The sequence below is a fragment of the Tachyglossus aculeatus genome, chromosome 10 (assembly GCF_015852505.1).
Source record: "Tachyglossus aculeatus isolate mTacAcu1 chromosome 10, mTacAcu1.pri, whole genome shotgun sequence".
Lineage (NCBI taxonomy): Eukaryota > Metazoa > Chordata > Mammalia > Monotremata > Tachyglossidae > Tachyglossus > Tachyglossus aculeatus.
In genome coordinates, this window is record NC_052075.1 from 34,717,988 (window position 1) to 34,737,928 (window position 19,941).

Consider the following 19,941-nt stretch of genomic DNA (forward strand, 5'->3'; position numbering starts at 1 on the left):
CACACTGCTAAACGTTGATTACAAGCTGGAAATTGCAGTGCAGGAATTGAGCTCAGTGCCTTAGCCAAGCTGTTTTGTTGCTTTTTTTGGTTGTTGTTGTTAATGAGCAAGGCACATCTGGAGAAGAATAATCAGGTTGCCTTGTTACATTCGGTTCTTTGGGGCTAACTTCCAAGCCCTGTTTGGGGTAACTTGTAGCCTGCAATTTCCAACAGGCCATGCTCCCCTAAAGGTTTTCTTTCTCCTCCAGACTGTACGTTTATTGTGAGCAGAAAAAGTGTCTAACAACTTTGTTGTATTGTACTCTCCCAAGTGCTTAGTACTGTGCTCTACACGAAGTAAGCACTCAGTAAATAGCACAGATTGAGTGATTGATTGATCCTTTCTCAGCACCATGCGGTGCATAAGAGGGCTAGGAATTGAGTGAAAAATATGGATGAGCCATAAACAAGCTCAATGGTGTTGTCTACCTGCAGCCACACTCCTCCCGTTTTTATCACCCAAATTCCGCTTTCCACACAGTATTTTTTTAACCAAGCTAGGAATTATCGACCCATGAAAGGAATACAGGTGGCTTTAAGATATCCAGAGAGTTTGGGATGATTTCAGAGGATCAGGAAGCTAAAACCAAGTTTTTAAGTGACTCTGAAGCATACACATTTCCATTGTTCTAAGGGTTAAAAACTTCCCTATCACAATGACAAGCCTTATTACTCAGTCAAAGTAAATGGATCACCATATAACCTTTCAGAAATGTTCTTCCTTAAGCTATTAAAACATTCCATGCCCTTAGATGACAACAATTTCTCAGCCTTTTGAAATTTCTTTTCTATCCTGCAGAGTTCATAGGGATATGGTTGGTTAAAATCAACTTATATAAAACTATGCACTGTAAATTCTGACACTTCTGTTTGAATCTCTTTTCAAACACTTGTCTTTGCTCACCATAATAGATGTCAGTTCTTCTGATGTAGTTCAAGCATGAACTTCATATGAAGACTCAGCTATGTCTATTGCATTTCTGAAGCTGCTACTCACTGAAGTTTTGTGCTGTTTGACATCAAAGATAGGCAAGAATCACCTGCTGAGTTCACATGCATAGAGCAAAACATCTTCAAATCACTTGTGCTAGACAAAAGTTTTTCATATTAAGCTCTCACTATCATGTGGACTTAAAGACAAACGGAGTCCTTGTTAAAGTTACAGTGCAGCATTGTTAAAGAGTGCATCTAAACCTCAGGATTTAGCCAACTTTGAAAGTTAAAGGTAATCCGCATGGCTGATTTGAGTTTGGGTAATGCCCCACAAGAACTGGATTGCAAAAAAATGTTTTCCATTCCATACGCAGTGAGATGGCTCAAAGTAAAAGCACTTTGACGGCTCGAACGAGCTCAAACTGAAAAGAAAAAAAGAGAACATTCTACTTTTTCAAACTTTTATAGCTGACCAGTAAGTCGATTTCCAAATAAGAGAAAGGTGGCAACAGCTAAAACGAATACAGCACCAGAAATCTTAGTAGGGTCCCAAAACTTGTAACAGGAAAAGGGAATGAGAGCAAGTTATCCGGAAAGCCATGTTATGCTCATCTGATGTCCAAAAGCAGTCCTGATTGACAAGTCCTGTATCTCTGACCCATTGTATATTCACTTTCCCATGTCTGAAACTCCTTCACATGTCACATTCTCCAGATTACGTCTCAGGGTCTTCATATTCCTCCTGGAATCCTTCCTATTGCAGAAGATACTACCCAACAAATTTCTATTTGTCAGGTAATCCCAACAACCATTTAGAATTTATGTCTATATAGTCATCCTTATAGCATTGGAGTGTAGTGATTTACATTCTAGATTCACTTATCAGATCATGCATTCATTTTTTTGTCTCATTTTCCAGTTCTCTTGAGGATACCAACTTAATCTACATTTTTCTTCCTGTTTCAACTGGAGGCATGCATTTATCGTCAGCCTGTCTCCCTGTTTAGAATATAAGATCCCTGAGGGTGAGGACTGTGTCTAATGTAAATCTATGTTCTCAAATTCTCAGTGCAGTACTCTGCATACAGTTAGCACCCAAGAAATACAAATGAATGAATGAATTAGAATGAATGAACAAATAAATGAAGGCCACCACCATACACTGTCTCCAAATGTTATTACTACTTTTGGAGTCTTAATCTTTGACTGGCTGCACCTTTAGCCTGGCACAGTAATGGCTTTTTTTTGAAGTCTTATGTTCTTAAATTACCTTGATAAAAATTTTCCAATTAAGCATGGTGCTTCTCATAGCTAGCACCAGGGTTCCCCTGGTTGGATCTGCATAGGGAAGACCTCAATCAATCATATTTATTGAGCACTTTCTGTGTGTAGGACACTGTACTAAGTACTTGGGAGGGTGCAACACAACAATATAACAGACACATTGCCTGCCCATAGCTAGCAAGTCATGTTTTGTAAGGAATTTTCCAAGATTCCTAGGATGAATCTAAACCTCTGGAGTGGGTTAATGAAAGCAAGGATTGGCCCAGATCATTAATAGAAATTATTTTTAGAGCATATGGGTCATTAAGTAATGTATGGATTCTGACCTTTTATCTCTCAAATACACATTTGTTTCACTCTGGTTAGACTCAGCTACTGGCGTGCACCAAGTCACATGGGAAAATAAGGCCAATGCTCTCTGAGTTTCATTGCATTGTCAATCAGTCAATGGTATTTAGTGAGTGCTTTCTGCATGTTAAGGTCACAAAGCAGGCAAGTGGCACAGGTGGGATTAGAACCTAGGTCGTCAGACTCCCAGATCTGTGGTATTTCCCCTAGGTCCTTCTAGACTGTAAGCTCCTTGTGGGCAGGGAATGTGTCTACCAACAATGTTACGTTGTACTCACTTAAGAGCTTAGTACACTGCCCTGCACAATGTAAGCACTCCATAAACACTACTGATTGATCAGCCACACTTCTCACAATGAACTGAGCAAAAGTAGGATAAGATATTCAAGACTGCTGTCACTGGAGAGCTGAAAAGATTTAATTGATATTTTCTCTTGCATTATGAGCATATTACGATAGATTCCCCGTTGTGCAGGCTCATTTGTCCCATAATGGGCCTGTCTCTGTTCAAAATTGCCTCTCGGTGTCCTGATTTTGGCAAAGCCTCTGTTCAAGGCAAGCAACCCTCTTTCATTTGCTGCCCATCAGGTTAGTGTACCTTCTGCTGTTGTCAGCTATCTGGCTTCCTCCCCTGTCCCATCCCTCTCTTCACTAGCATTGTCAACACCAAGCCTTAGTAGATTTCAAAAAGTCTGTTTCACTTTATAAAGTCTCCTGTGAAAGGACTGGTCCTAGAAATTCATCAGACATTAGGATCACTGTCCAAAAAATCATATTAGTTTCATGGCACCCTGGCCTTGGCCTTTGCAGCCAAATATGCAATCATAGGTGAATGTCATCTTCAGTGGTGTCTTCTTCAAATACCGAGGACGACTATAAATAAATATATATATATATATATATATATATATATATATATATATAATACATATTATATCTGTGCATGTCCATGCATGCAAATGAGTCTGTAAAGACCAACATGGGGTCAATGCACTCTCCCCCTCTCCTTACAAGTAAGCACTGGGCTTTGTTATGCCAATGAGTTTCTCTCTGTTTTTGACTCTGCCTCCTTTTAGCTGCATTTCAAGAAAACTGCTCTCCAGCAGACGTAACCCACCTCCCTGTTTTTTACCGCTAGGCTTGTCACCTGCAATGGTCTGCCCACCAAACTCTGAAATTTACTACTACTGTTTGGGGCTGTGCTTCACCATGCCTTTAAAATTGTAATTTTTGTATTGTACTTTCCCAAATACTTAGTACAGTGCTCTGCAATCCATCAATCAGTCAATTGGTAATATATATTGAGCACTTACTGTGTGCACAGCATTGTACTAAGCGCTTGAGAGTGTACAATATAACAATAAATGGACACATTCCCTGTCAAAGTGACCTTACAGTCTAGAAGGGGAGACAGACATTAATATGCACCCAGTAATCACTCAATACATTTCATTGATTGACTGTCCTCAAGGGCTGGTGCATTTTCTTCTAGTGTCCATACAGCAGCTGCTTGTGTATCCTACTGTCACCCATTCTCTTCACAGGTATAGTCGTGATGCAGTGAGCATTGCTTCAGTGCTATGTGATCTTGGGCAAGTCACTTAACTTCTCTGTGCCCCAGTTACCTCATGTGTAAAATGGGGATTAAGACTGTGAGTCCCATGTGGGATATGGGCTGTGTCCAACCTGATTAGTTTGTATCTACCTAGTGCCTAATTCAGTGTCTGGACCATAGTAAGAGCTTAACAAATATCATAAAAAATATGCTAGTGAATTGGCAGTGTTCTGGAACCTTGTTTTTGGTAACCTTATCCTTTCTTTTGGATGTTGTGTACAGTTTGATGATGACACTGATAATAATAATAATAGTTATGGTATTTGTTATGCACTTACCATGTGTTAAACAATGTTCTAAGCCCTGGGGTATAGATACAAGCTAATCCAGTTGGACACAGTCCCTGACATGGAGCTCACAGTCTCAATCCCCATTTTATAGATGAGGTGACTGAGACACAGAGAAGTTAAGTGACTTGCCCAAGGTCACACAGCAGACAAGTGGCAGAGTCAAGATTAGAACCCACAACCTCTGACTCCCAAGCCTGTGCTCTTGCCACTAGGCCATGCTGCTTCTCTGATAATAATTCTGGTATTTATTAAGCACTTACTATGTGCCAGGCACTAAGCCCAGGGGTGGGTACGGGGAAATCAGGTTGGACACAGTCCCTGTCCTACGAAGAGCTCACAGTCTTAAACCCCATTTTACAGATGAAATAACTGAGGCACAGAGAAGTGAAGTGTCTTGCCCAAAGCCACACAGCAAAGTGGCAGAGTGGGGCTTAGAACCCATGACCTTCTGACTCCCCAGCCTGTGCGAGACAGGTGTGTTTTCTGAGTAGTTCCAGGTCGCACAACCACATAGAAGTTTGGCTATCACAACAGTCTTTGTGAACTTTCAACTAAACATAGAGCTTGAGCCTCGTTGTTACCAAACTCATTCTTGCAGTCTTTTCTAGGCTATGTCAACCTTTAACTTCCCTTTTCTACTTCTATTACCAAGCACTGATAGACAGCGTTCTGCCTAGGGAGCAGAATTTAGTGATTGTTATGAATCCTGCATTGCGAATGAAAACCTATGATTTAGGCTGATACCTGAGCAATCAATTAATGCAATTTATTGAGCTTTATTCATTTTTTTCTAACTTTGTCAGACCATATGAAATGATTCATATAATTTCATATCATATTATTTCATAAAATTCATCATTCCCTGCCTCCCTCTCCTGCATTGTCTGTTTGCTTTGATGTGTGACCTTTGGGCATTTGATATCTGTCCCTCACTCAACCCCATGGCACTTATGTAAATATCTATAAATTATGTACCATATAATATTTATTCATATTGATTTTGTGGTGAGCCCACAACAAGCTGCCTTATTAGTGACTGTTTGTGATGCCGAGAACAAGAAGGAAGAGATTGGCGACGGCACTGATGGGCTTTACTTGAAGACAGGTGGTTGCCGGCCTGTGGGGGTGGAGCATGGAGGAAGACGTGGCCTTCTCTCCCTACTCTACCCAATAATGGGCCTGGACCAATCAATAACTGCCACGTAGAGCCACAGCTGTGACACCTAAGGGGGTCATTTTGAAGCACCTGAAGCAAGAAGTAGTCAGAGGAAGCACCTGGAAAGAGGCATGAAGAAACCTACAGAGCAGAAGTAAAGCAGGAGATCAGCACGTGAAGGCAGCAGCAGTTGGAAGCAGAAAGAGCTCTCTTGACCTGCAGACTGGTATCGGACCCTTGGTGGTGTAGAGTGAGTGAGAGTGTGTATGGTCACTCCTTTGTATGTTAGTAAACCTAAGTAAAAAAACTCTTCCACAGTAACCTTGGTAATTTGGTGTGACTCTACTATGTGTCATTGAGTCTCCCCTGGGTCCATGAAAGTCCTGGTTGGTATGAGCCAGGAGGGGGTGTGACAGGTGTCTGTCTTTCCGTTCAGACTACAAACTTGTTTTGGGCACATAATGGTTCTACCAGCTCTGTCGTACTGCACTGTCCCGAGCACTTTGTACAGGGCTTTGCACTGAGTAAATACCATTGATGATGATGCTATCCTTTGGATGTTTTCTCGTGTATGTGCCTCTAGAGCGCAGCCAGCATTCAGCATTTCTTGAACCACTATTTCAAAGATCTTAACCTGTTGAACTGGAATAATTTCTTAGTGGCGTATTCCAGTGCCATGTGCAGATTTCTCATTGTATCTTGGAACAGGGCAGCATAGAGTAGGTTGAACTAGACAGGACACTTTGCATAGTACTGCTTTTCTCTGTGTTGGTAGTTAAGATTCTGCCAACTGTGTAGCCCAGTAGAAGGAACCTGTGTCTGGGAGTCAGAGGATCTGGGTTCTAATCCCAGCTCTGCCACTTGTCTGCAGTGTGACCTTGTGCAAGTCACTTCACTTCACTGTGCCTCAGTTACTTCATCTGAAAAGGGTGGGGGGGGGGGGGGGTTCAGACTCTGAGGCCCCTGAGGGACAGGGACTGTCTCCATCCTGAATCTACCCTAGTGCTTAGTACAGAGACAGGCACAAAGTAAGTACTCAACAAATACAACAAAAAAGCAAAAAGTGGGGACGGGGAGAGGAAGTATTTAATTCCCATTGTACAGATAGATAAACTGAGGCACAGATTAGTTAAATGACTTGCCTAAGGGCACACAATAGCTGAGATTAGAACCCAGGTCTCTTGACTCCCAGTCCTGTGCACTGTACCTGTGGCCTCACTGCTTCTTTAACACTTTCATAAAATCAAAGAGTGTGCTATGAAGGTCTTGGTATTTATCTCTGCATTTTTTGTGTAACTATCATTCTGGTCAGATCCTATCTGCTGTGTCATGACTTGGTCTGAAGCTCTGTATGATTCAGATAAGACCTGGGGGTCTATATTGTTCTGCTGTCTGTTCCAGAGGAATTTGGCTACAGCCTTGCTAGCAGTGGAAAGCCAGGATATTCCAGTGAAATTTTCAGTCAGTTCTCTCTTCTAGAAGAGGTTGTTTATCATGGCATTTTCTAATCAATCAATGGTATTTATTGGAGTGGTTACTGTGTGTAGAGTACTGCATTCATTCAAACATCAATACAAGTAAACAGACATCAATATAAATTAATATAACTACAGATATATGCATGTGCTTTAGGGCAGGGATGGGGGGAAAGCGTCAGGGTGACACAAGCGAGTGGGAGATGAGGAAAAGTGGGCCTTAGTCTGGGAAGGCCTCTTGGAGGACATGTGCCTTCAGTAAGGCTTTGAAGGGAGGGAGATAATCGTCTGGCGGATTTGAGGAGAGAAGGTGTTCCAGGCGAGAGGTAGGACTGTGATGAGGGTGATTTCACTGAATTAGTAGTGCGGTCGCAGTGTGCACAGGGCCAAAGAACTTCTTCAGCGATGAATACGGATTTAAGGATCTACTGATCTGATGAAATAGTCATTTGAATCCCAGTGTCCTTCAAGCTGTGGACTAGCCCAGAATGTCTTAGGGCACTAAGTCTGAACTTATGAAAATTGCAGTTTACACAGGAAATACTTCTAGAGTCTTAATTAAAGTGACCTGCATGACCCTAGAGTAATTTAACACACGGACTGAACCTTTACGTATCTGCGGCAAATAGAGATTGCTGCCTTATGGGCTTTGCATTTTTAGATAGAAAAGAATCAATGTCATTATGCAGTGGCTCTCCAGAGTATTGTAATTATTCTGCATGCATACAATATTTATTTAAAACTTAAAATTAAACTTCAAGAGGTGGTCATTTGAAAGCTGGCAGTCAGTGAATGGATTCTGTCTTCATGAAAAAGAGAATATTCCTTCTAAAAGTTAAGGAATAGATCAAAACGGTCTTTCCAGTAACTGACACTTTAGTCATCTAGATGCTTTTTATGTGTCAGATTTATTAATAAAGAAGGTCCATGGGAACGAACAGAAGGAAATCTTGAGGATGTGACTGTCAGTTTTTGATATGTCAGGTATAATTTTGTTACTGTGATTTTTGGAATGCAGTACACAAAGATTATTGTACCGATGTTTGTGTACTTCTTTGTACTCTTCATTTGTGATGACTAGAAAAGAAGGTAAGGCGGAGATGTTTTGATACAGGATTGAAACTTGAAACTACGGTCCTTCAATTTGAACAGTATTCCTTTTTCATCTTTCTTTTCATGTTACCTTTTTAACTTTTGCCACTGATGTAAAGGAAAAAAAGAAAATTTGAAAAGATGCCAGATATTGGTTCTTATCTAGGTGAAAGATCACAGAAGTAGAAGATAAAATATAGTTTCGTTTTTCGTTGTAATAGATTGACAAGAGAGATCAAACACTTGTCAACAACGAATGTTTGTCCTTCTAAGGCCAATGTGGAATAATTTAGCATATAACATTTTTTCATACTTTACATGTTTCAACAGGAATGTTCAGTGGAATGATCCAATTAGTTTAACACAGAATGTGCTGCGTGGATTAATAACATTTTTCATTTCCACTTTGGGCTGCTTTCTGAGGGGTGGGGTGGGGGGATAGAATAAGTGTTCCAAACAGTGCAGCCATTGGCCAATGTGGAATTCTGAATAGTCTGATTTCTTTACACCACAACCAGCCCAAACTTGTGTAGCCAAAGGTTGGGTTTGGCTGGCTACTGACTGGAACCCTTTCTGCTGCTGTTACCAAGCAAATATCCACTTGCCACATGCTCCCAGAAGACTCCTTTTCCCCAGAAACCCACTGTAAAAGTTTGCCCTTTTTTGGTGCCTTCTCGGTGCAGCCATCAGAATGGCTCTGGGCTTGCCACCATTCCTACATTGAGGGGATTTTTTTAGGAGGGAATTGCTAATACTAGATCTAGTAGTTTCCTCCACAGAATTATCTGAGGAATCTCTTGGGGTCCATTTGGTGAGAGCATTAGCAAGTGATTAAGCCATTTCTCACTCCAGGCTATAGGTGGACGGCTAGCCAGTAGACTAATGACTGTAGGTATCCATAATCCTTGGAGATCTCCCAACCTAACTCAACAAGGGGAGAATCAAATATTTAAATGAGGCCAACCACCATGTTAACCTGGACTTCCACTAATGAATAGTGTTTTTATTTCTGCTTTCAGTGGCTTCATAAATCTGCCATACCACCAAGAATCCTGTGTCTCTGTTACTTTCCTTCTTCCAAGTGTCATTTAGACCAGCTTCCTTGTCCTTTTGGACATAACATAGGTCTGCATTGGTCCAACCTTTTTCCTCATTCTCTTCCTACATACGTTTGGCTGTGGGATAATTAGCTCCAGGGAATTTCCATGGGGTCATTCACTTGCAATTACTCCCAAGTTCGCCTTTATTTGAAAGTTAATTTTAATGCTATTTTGTGGGAAATTTATGAGGACCTGCATTAAAAGCTTCACTGCAGGCTAGGTGCATTAGAGTGCTTGCAAATACTGATTTTGTCATTTTGGTTCAAAAAAGGGCCAGGTTTTCTGGAATACATTCTGCCAATCACCATGCTTCCCAAGGATTTCCATTATCCCATGGGTACAGGGTAAATGCCTTTGAGTCTTTGTCCTGCCAATTCACCAGAGACTTGCATTTGATTGGCTGGACTGGCATTAATCTGGACGGTTGTCTTTGTGAGTTGCAGTAAAAGTCAGCTATATGTTTGATAATATCCCATTTTTCTCACCCCACCCAGTTTTCTCCATATTACAGAAGAAAATGCCATCCTATCAATCGTTTTATGAGTTCATTTCTTTCAGGCCTTGGGATGTACAACATGCACAATCCAGTGAAGGTTGTGTTGAATTAGACCCTGTGACCTCTACTCCAAAGCACCCTGCAGAGAGGAAGACTGAAAGTTGTTATTTATATCAACTCAGGAGCAGGAAAGTGTTGATTAAAGGGATGTATAAAGTAAGAAGAAGCAGTGGAATTATTCAGCCCAAAGGAGAGAAAGCCCAGAGAGGAACTGATTTGATAGTAACTTCTAGTCTTTAGAAAATGTAAATCAGTTGTTTTTCAGGTTTACAATGGATAAACCAAGAGTATCCCAAGCAGACCTTTTAACTCTCCTTCACTCTCTGCTCTCGTAGCTTCATGCATTGCATATATGGTACTTGTTCATAATATTCCACTTTCCCAGAACATGATTCCACTTAAATTCCATAAAACCAGGACTCATGGCTTCTTCAAAGCTCTTTTTAAAGGTCACCTTTGAGAGATAACGTAACCTGATTATCCCTCTTAATTTCCTAGACATGGCATCTCCTCAGGCACTACCCACACTCAAATTTATTTATCCCTTGTGTATTTACCTATTCATAAATTATTATTGATTTAGTGATCTGGATTTAGTCTCATATTCTCTGAACTACAGAGAAGCAGCATGTGTACTGGGGGAAAAAAAAATAACCCCTGGAATCTAAGGACCTGCATTCTAATCCCTGGTCTGTCACTCAACTGCTGTGTACCCTTGGGCAAGTCACTCAATTTCTCTGGGCCTCAGTTCCCTATCTTTGTGTCCCATGAGGGACAAGACTGTGTCTACCCTGATTACTTTTCATCTACCCCAGTGCTTAATACAGTGCTTGTCACAATGTAAGCACTTAACAAATACCATTATCATCAAACTTTTTATCTTTGCTTTATAGAAGTGGTATTTACTGAGCATCTATTGGGTACAAAGCACTGTTCTAAATATTTCATGTACACTTGTCTTTTACACTAAATTGTTCTAAGCTCCTTGAGGATAGTGACTATCTTTATACATCCATATATTAAGCATGCAGCAAAATGTAGGCATTCAAGTTAAAACTAATGGTGATGATGACAGTGATAAACTGCAAAAAATCACATTGCAACTGTGGAGAAGATGTTATTTCCTGACTGGGCATTAGGTTAAATAACACAGGTTGGTGATCTGAATAGTTCCTTGAAATAGAATAGATTTAGTTTTTCCTTAACAGAAGTTTTCAGTGGACATTTTGGAAGAAATATAATAGCAGCAGATTTAAAACATACATTTCTGACAGTGTGAATCTGCCTAAATACAGGACAATGGATTTTGAAAGAAACAGTTGTGCATATGTATGCTTGGTGTCATATTTGGTTTGAACACTGCAGTGTAAGTTTTCCTTAACATGGGGTTCTGAAAGCTGTAACCTAGCTGGGGTCAAATATAACATCAGTATGCTATATGAGATAATGAAAACGGAATGATCAAATGCATCCTACTGCATGGCTCCACTTTATTACCAACCTACAGAAAGACGGTTGATACCAGCAGGCTATGTTTCAGTTCAGAAAGTTTTTCTTCTTCAGATTTATACACTTCTTGAAGGGAGGGATCATGTCTACTGTGCTCTGCGAAGTGCTAACTACAGTGTTCTGCACCCAATAGTGCTAAATAAATACTATTGCTGGATTGCAGAGGTTGTGCAGACTAACCAAGATGGCAACAGGGTGGGGGAACAAAATTAACTGATTGGAAAATCATTTTGCATCCAGGTAATCAAGATGGCATCTGAGTTCCAAGAACAGTCTTAGGGGACAAGACTAGCAGACTGATTCTCCCTAATTGCATCTACGTGTCCCAAATACTAAGAAAATTAGTTGGATGCAGGATATCACAAGCGCTTAGTACAGTGCTCTGCACACAGTAAGTGCTCAATAAATATGAATGAATCACATCTGCATCATGTGGAATTGGGACCAAAATATTCCCTACTCAAAATTCATTTCCTAACATAAACTTACCAAAAATGATGATGATAGTTAACAGAATCATTGATCAAGTCATCTTCCTCAGAGGGGTTAGATCCGTCCCTTCTACAAAGGAAACAAAATGTAGCTTAAGAGTAAGTGGGCACTGGAGTGTATCTAAAGCACACAAAAATCCATTAAGCTTTAGGAAAACACCTTTGTCCAAACAAGTAGTGAGAGAATTTTGGATATTTCCTAAACCTCAGCCTGAACTGAGTGGGGGTCTTCATGACTAGTATGGGAATGTAGCTGTTCTGACACTTATGGATTTTTGTCAGTGTCAACCTTGCATTGCAACATTTCTTTGCTATTGAAGCCTATAAATGGAGCATGGATGCTATTAGTATGCTCTTGTCTCTGGCAATCTCATATAATGTGTCATGGTGTTGAAAGCAAAACAGCAAATTGGGTGAAAGGACATTTAGAATGTGAAATATTGGAGGTAGAGAGTGGTCATGATATTCATTCAAATAAATAGAATAGAAAATTGAATGAAAGGGCCAGAAATATCCTCATCATTAACAGTAGTTCTTGAGCATCTATTAGGTGCAGAGCACAATTCTGGGAAATGAGAAGCAGTGTTGACCAGTGGATAGAGCACAGGCATGGGAGTCAGAAGGACCTGGGTTCTAATTCTGACTCTGCTACTTGACAGCTGTTTGATCTTGGGCAAGCCACTTCACTTCTCTGGGCCTCAGTTATCTCCTCTGTAAAATGAGGATTAAGATTGTGAGCCCCATATGGGACATGGACTGTGTCCAAACTGAATGTCTTCTATCTACCGCAGTGCTTAAAACAGTGTTTAGCACACAGTAAGTGCTTAATAAGTACCAAAAATATCAGAATATGCAATTGCAGTAAAAGAGGTGCCTGCCCTCAAGGGGCTTACAATCTAATGGAGAAAATGAGCAGAGATATATTGATAAATATATTAAAGCAAACTACATAAATAGATGATCATGAAAACTAGTAAAAAATTGAAAGTAAGGAATTATATGAATAAATAACAAAATAAACTGATACACACATCAGTGCTAAAACTGCTGATGGGATGACATGACCAGGAAGATGGGTGATTAATAAGGGAATGGCTCTTGGAGAAAGTGTCTTATTAGGAGGGCTTTGAAGAAAAGTGATGTGGTTTGACAGATTTGAAAGCCAGGAGGAGAGGGGAATGTGTGAGAAATGGAGACACAGAATCATGGCAAGTGAGGAACATTTAGAAGATTTGCTTGGGTGGGTCAAGAGGGCAAACAGGAGTCTCAGGTGCAATGAATTGTTAAGTTAGAGGAATGCAGCTTGTGGAGAACCACCAAGATTTCACTGCATCAGAAAAATGGCAGACCTTCTAATCAATCAGATCTCATCTGCAAGAAGCAATCAAAGGATAAGGCTTATGTGTTGTAAAATAAACCCTTTCTCTGGGTATAGGAAGAGCAGATACAGGCAGCCAAGGATGAAGGTAATCCAATAAGCAATTTGCACCTGTAGGAGAACTAGGTGCATGGTGATACCATGGCTTCTCACAAAGACAATTTCACCAGGAACACTTACTAATAATGATGGTATTTGTTAAGCACTTTCTATGTGTTAAGCACTGGGGGAGATACAAACTAATCAGGTTGGACACAGTCCATGTCCTACATGGCACTCACAGCATTAATCCCCATTTTATAGATGAGGTAACTGAGGCACAGAAGTTAAGTGACTTGCCCAAGGTCACCCAGCCAACACGTTGCCGAGCCAGGACTAAAACCCAGGTCTTTCTGACTCTCAGGCCCATACTCTATCCACTAGACCACATAGCTTATAATTTGTTACTTATATGCAATATCAAATGGCAGGACAAGATTACCAAAAATTAGGTCCTGGAACAGTCAGCTCACGAGCACTGAGGCAATGTGCATAGTAACACAACCTCACTGGACAGGACTTGTAAAGAGAATAGATGATGGGAAGCAGCATGGCTCAGTGGAAAGAGCCTGGGCTTTGGAGTCAGAGGTCATGAGTTCAAATCCCAGCTCCGCCAATTGTCAGCTGTGTGACTTGGGCAAGTCATTTCACTTCTCTGGGCTTCAGTTCCCTCATCTGTAAAATGGGGATGAAGACTGTGATCCCCATGTGGGACAACCTGATCACCTTGTAACCTCCCCAGTGCTTAGAACAGTGCTTTGCACATAGTAAGTGCTTAATAAATGCCATCATTATTATTATCTATTTTGATGCTATTGGTCCCTCTCTACTTGTTTTGTTGTCTGTCTCCCTCATTTCTAGACTATGAGCCTGTTTTTGGGTAGGGATTGTCTCTATCTGTTGCCAAATTGTACTTTCCAAGCACTTAGTACAGTGCCCTGCACACAGCAAGCCCTTAACAAATACCAGAATTATTATTATTATTATTAGATAAAAAGGGAGAATGAGAAAAAAGATAGACATATCAATAAGAAGATAGGCAGATAGAAAGAAAAAATAGTCATATTTTTCACAGTGGGAGTTCTGAGACCAGTTAACTGCAAAACCATGTCAGGCTGTTGTCACTCACAGCTGCATCTACCCTCTTATAGAGATCCATTGAAAAGTAATTGATCCATGAACAGGGAATGGACCATCCCAAACTAATTAGTCTAGTCTCCATGGCTTTCTTTCTTCCTGCTCCCAAATCACAGTGAATATATCACTAAAAATAGATTCCGAATTTTTTTAATGCATGCCTTTACGATGCATTTGGGCTAGAACCTTGTTCTGAAATTAGGGAACTCATCTCAAAGCTTGAGCCTACTAGGGGATGATATCACATCATAGGGGCAGAAGAAATGGAATTTGTGCATGAGCATCTCTGGGCATGTCATAACCATAATGAGTTCTACAATGAGCATGTCTCTTAATTAGGGGTTCTTCAAGGATACAAGATGTTATGAGAGAGCTGGGTTCGTGTGGAGACTCTGGCTTTCTGCATTCTCTATTCCTCAAGAGCTTTCAGGTGTGCACCTGATGGAGCTGACACAGAATAGTGTTAGGTAACTCCACTGCCACACATCTCTCCTGCTCAAAAATGAAAGGAAATTGTGAAGCAAGGAAGCCTAAAGTTGTCATTAATTATATATTTGCTTAGCATTCCTCAAGATCCACTGTGCTCGCTGTACTGTTCAGCCCACAGGTGTAAACTACCCATGAACCATGAAAGGGAAAAACCACTCTATTTGAAAACAAAGCCCCTGTCTGCAATAGCAGTAGCCTGATCTGTTTAAAATTAATAGTTTTCTCATTCAGGTTTTGTGTTCCCTTACTGTATTTATTTACCCGAAATGAGAGACAAAGCTGGCTGCCTGAATTAAAAAAAAAAAAAAAGGATTAATTGAAGTAGTCTTTGGATTATGTTTGCACTGAAACAGGAGTGCCAAGATGACAGTCCTGCCAGTCAGTGATGCGCTCTCTCACTCTTTCTCTCTCCCCTCTCTTCCACCCCCCGTAGCCCCCCATGCCAATCTGAGGGGGAGCAGTGCAGAAACATTTTAATTAATGTTGAATTTCTTTGTCGAAGCAAAAACAATTACAGCTCAATTTGAGTATGGTCCCCTTGCCCATCATTTCTACTTATTCCTCCCTCCCCATTAGTTGGCTAGGTTTCACAGTCTGGAACACAGTCTAATGAATATCTTCTAACAGGTAATGGAGTCTATCTCTGTCAATTAAATGCTATAGGGGAACAGAGAGATGGCAGCCTTCTTAATTGCAACCAGCACCTATGTTTATGGTGACTCCACCCATGAATGTCTCTTCCCCACCTCCGAAAGACATCTGCTGTTTTTCCTATCAGGCAATCAATCAATTGATCAATGGCATGTACTGAGCACTTGCTGTGTGCAAAGCACTGTTCTAAGCACTTAGCAGAGGAGCATACCATAGAGTTGGTAGGCACAATCCTGCTCTCAGGCAGCTTACAATCTAGTGGGGGAGAGAGGCATTAAAATAAATTACAGATAGGGGAAGGTGTAGAGTATAAGGATAGACTTTCTAAGGAGATACTCTTCCCAATGGCTTGCCAACAAATGCAGAAAAAGTCCGTAGCCCACATGACAACTACATTGGATGTGTAAGGGAGCTGATCTGTAGCACTGCTAATTAGACCTAAATTCTTGATTTACTATTTATAAAACAAAATTGATTATTACTTCATCAACAACATTTAAAGCATCATTAAGAGAGGTCTGCTCCAGCAGCCTCAGGTTAAATTTTTTAACAAGCACTTTAGTTGCTAATCTGTGTTATTGCCAACATATGTAAACTTCCTAATGCTAATTGCATTCAGCTGTGAATCAAACAATGTCTAATTCTCTTCAGGATTAATTATGCACATGTGCCTCCTGCATTCCTAAACATGGTTCTCATAAATAATAAGAGATATAGCTAGGCAGATGGGATTTTTCTAACTAAATGATCTGTTTATCATGAATCAAACACTTGACACATACAAGACTTCTAGTACAGAGTCGCAGCAAGCTTCACATGTTTTTCTCATAAATAATTACTACAACAATTGTTTGTGGGAATGCCATTTTGAATAATAGAGGGGTAAAACATGTACATCCCTATGGCTAACACAGCTCTGAGATCTCCTATCAAAGGCTCATTTCAGGGGTTCGCTGAGTGATGCTGATTGCCTGCAGCCAATGTGCAAGCTCAGAATTCCCTGAGGCATTAAGTTTGAATGGACTTTCCCAACAGAACCCATCAAACATTCTACAGTTTCCCCACCTAGTACAAACAAATATGTTGGTGGTCTCACCCCTTTGATTTTTGGATTCAAATCCAGGATTTCAAGCCGGAACCGGTTCTGATGGAGTGATTCATTAGTGCATCTCCTCGAACCTTATTAAAGAAAATAAGTTAACATGCAAAACGGGCAAGTAATATTGTTACTAGACATCGGCTGTCACAGATTCAGATGATAAAGGTGCTTATTCTTTTCTTTCTATAATTGGGTTATCAAGGGATACATTTCCAAGCTAGTACTAAGTTGTGGTACCTCTCAGGGTCATACCTGGAGAGTTTCCAGTACTCTACCAGTTTCAACTATGGGAGGGAGAGTCAAGCAGAGGCCTGTCCATTCCATTCCATGCTTAGCTTGGGCAGTGGCTAGTGAGTGGAAGGCAATCTGCTATAAATCAAAACACCTGTGCTGGGAAGCAGCAGCATGGGAGAGAGTCGAAGGTGGAGGCTTGGGTTTACTGCGTGGAAGGAGGCAATGGTAAAACACTTCTGTATTTTTACCAAGAAAACTCTATGGATACACTACCAGAGTAACTGCAGATGGAGGTGGGGCATTCTGGGAGCATGGCTTAGTGGAAAGAAGTCAGAGGTCGAGGGTTCTAATCCCAGCTCCATCACTTGTCAGCTGTGTGACTTTGGGCAAGTCACTTAACTTCTCTGTGCCTCAGTTTCCGCAACTGAAAAATGGGGATTAAGACTGCGAGCCCCACCTCGGACAACCTGATAATCTTATATTTCCTCCAGAGCTTAGAACCATGCTTAGCACATAGTAAGTGCTTAACAAATACTACTATTGTTACTATTATTATGTGTCCATGGCATCACTATGCATCAGACATGATTTGACAGCATAAGACAACAACAACAAAAACTAAGTAGTGGACATGGAAGATTTCTTATGTTTTCACATTTCTACATATGAACTGATGCCTGCCTTCACATTTCATTCAATCATGTTTATTTAGCACTAACTGTGTGCAGAGCACTGTACTAATTGCTTGGAAAGTACAATTCAGCAATAGAGACAATCCCTGCCCACAGTGGGTTCAGAGTCTAGAAGGCGGGAGACAGCCATCAAAACAAACAGGCATCAATAGCATCACTATAAATAAAATTGTAGATATATACACATCATTAATAGAATTATAAATATTGCTGTGGAGTGGGGAGGGGGGTAGAGGAGGGGAGGGGGAGCAGAGGAAAAGGGAGACAATCCTGGAAGGCCTCCTGGAGGAGGAGAGCTTTAAGTAGGTAGATTTGGGTATCATCCACATAGAGGTGATAGTTGAAGCCATGTGAGTGAATGAGTTCTCCAGGGGAGTGGGTGAGATAGAGAATTTACAGGCATTTAATCCCCATTTTCCAGATGAAATAACTGAGGCACTGAGAAGCTAAATGACTTGTTCAAGGTCACAAAGCAGACAAGTTGCAGAGCCAGCATTAAAACCTAGGTCCTCTGACTCCCAGGCGCATGCTTTTTCCATTAGGCAACACTACTTTCCAGGGGGTGCTCAATCCATGTCAGACATGTTATTTTCACCAAATGTCATAGCTCATCAAAATGAGATCATTCTCATTTGGGAAAATGAACAAATGAAAATCCCAATTTACCCCCCAGTTCAACCCATTTGTAGTTCATGAGACAGGAAAGATCACTGGCAATGGCAGGGAACTGATTGGATAGGAAAGATAGGGACTTAAGAAACTCAAGATGAAAGGCCCAAAGACAGAAAAGGCCAGGTTGATGTGAGTGGTGGGGAAATGAGAGACAGAAGATGATGGGGTGTAGGGTTAGTACAGTTCTACAGTGCCTAGTATACTGTTCTGCATAGAGTAAATGCTCAATAATAATGATGGCATTTAAGTGCTTACTATGTGCGAAGCACTGTTCTAAGCCCTGGGGGGGATACAAGATGATCAGATTGTTCCATGTGGGGCTCACAGTCTTAATTCCCATTTTACAGATGAGGTAACTGAGGCACAGAGAAGTTAAGTGACTTGCCCCAAATCACACAGCTGACAAGTGGAAGTCAGGATTAGACTTGGGACCTCTGGCTCCCAAGACTGTGCTCTTTCCACTGAGCCATGTTGCTTCTCTCAAGAAGTATGCTCAAGAAATTCATGGCTAGATTGATTGATTGCTTGCTTATGCACAGGAATATGTGTCCATAAATTCATGCTATAAAACCAATGCTAAGCAGCGTGGCTCAGTGGAAAGAGCACAGGCTTTGGAGTCAGAGGTCATGGGTTCAAATCTCACCTTTGCCAATTGTCAGCTGTGTGACTTTGAGCAAGTCACTTAACTTCTCTGTGCCTGTTACCTCATCCCTAAAATGGGGATTGACTGTGAGCCCCCGCCCGCCGTGGGAGAACCTGATCACCTTGTAACCTCCCCAGCACTTAGAACAGTGCTTTGCTCATAGTAAGCACTTAATAAATATCATTATCATTATTAATTGCTTAACAGTTTAGCCAAATGGTGTAGCGAAAACACACGTTATGGAAGAATTGAGCATATTCATCATCAATCGTATTTATTGAGCGCTTACTATGTGCAGAGCACTGTACTAAGCGCTTGAGAAGTACAAATTGGCAACATATAGAGACAGTCCCTACCCAACAGTGGGCTCACAGTCTAAAAGGGGGAGACAGAGAACAAAACCAAACATACTAACAAAATAAAATAAATAGAACAGATATGTACAAATAAAATAAATAAATAAGTAAATAGAGTAATGAATATGTACAAACATATATACAGCATATTCCCACTTTTCATTTAATTCAAGCCACAGCAACTGGGGCTGGGTTGATGCAGGTGATCATGGACTGAAGCCAGGGATCCTGGGCAATGGAGTAGCAGCGGGGGCCCAGAAACACCACAAATCAGCTCTCAGCTGTGACAACTGCTCTCACCTCTGCATCACCCGCCCCTGCCCATAGCTGCCTTCTACGTGTGGGCTGATGGAACACATTTATCCCCCCACACTTTGTCCCCTTTCCTAAGTGGGACTCCATCCATTCCCTGCAGCTCTGGCCTGTCACTGGTAGTGGTGGGCACAAGGCCCATGGGAGCCGCAGGCCCCAGTTACCTAGGGTCCAAAGCCCCAGCTGTCCCAACTCAGAGGAGTTCCAAGGGAGTTGACCAAAGTGGAACTGCATTAGCTGCAGCTCTGAGAAAACCCTAGCCCTGCCACTCCTTTCCCAAAGCCAACCAGCGAAACCAAGGAGACCACTCCAATGTCATTACTTACAGTGTCATGATGACATCACCTGT

At 41.2% G+C, this 19,941-nt stretch overlaps 1 non-coding gene across 1 annotated transcript; it reads left to right on the forward strand.

Moving 5' to 3' along the window:
- Positions 1 to 16,917: 16,917 nt before the first annotated feature.
- Positions 16,918 to 17,060, forward strand: LOC119933904. Its single transcript, XR_005452771.1, has one exon. It is a non-coding gene; the product is annotated as a small nucleolar RNA SNORA7 (small nucleolar RNA).
- Positions 17,061 to 19,941: the final 2,881 nt, after the last annotated feature.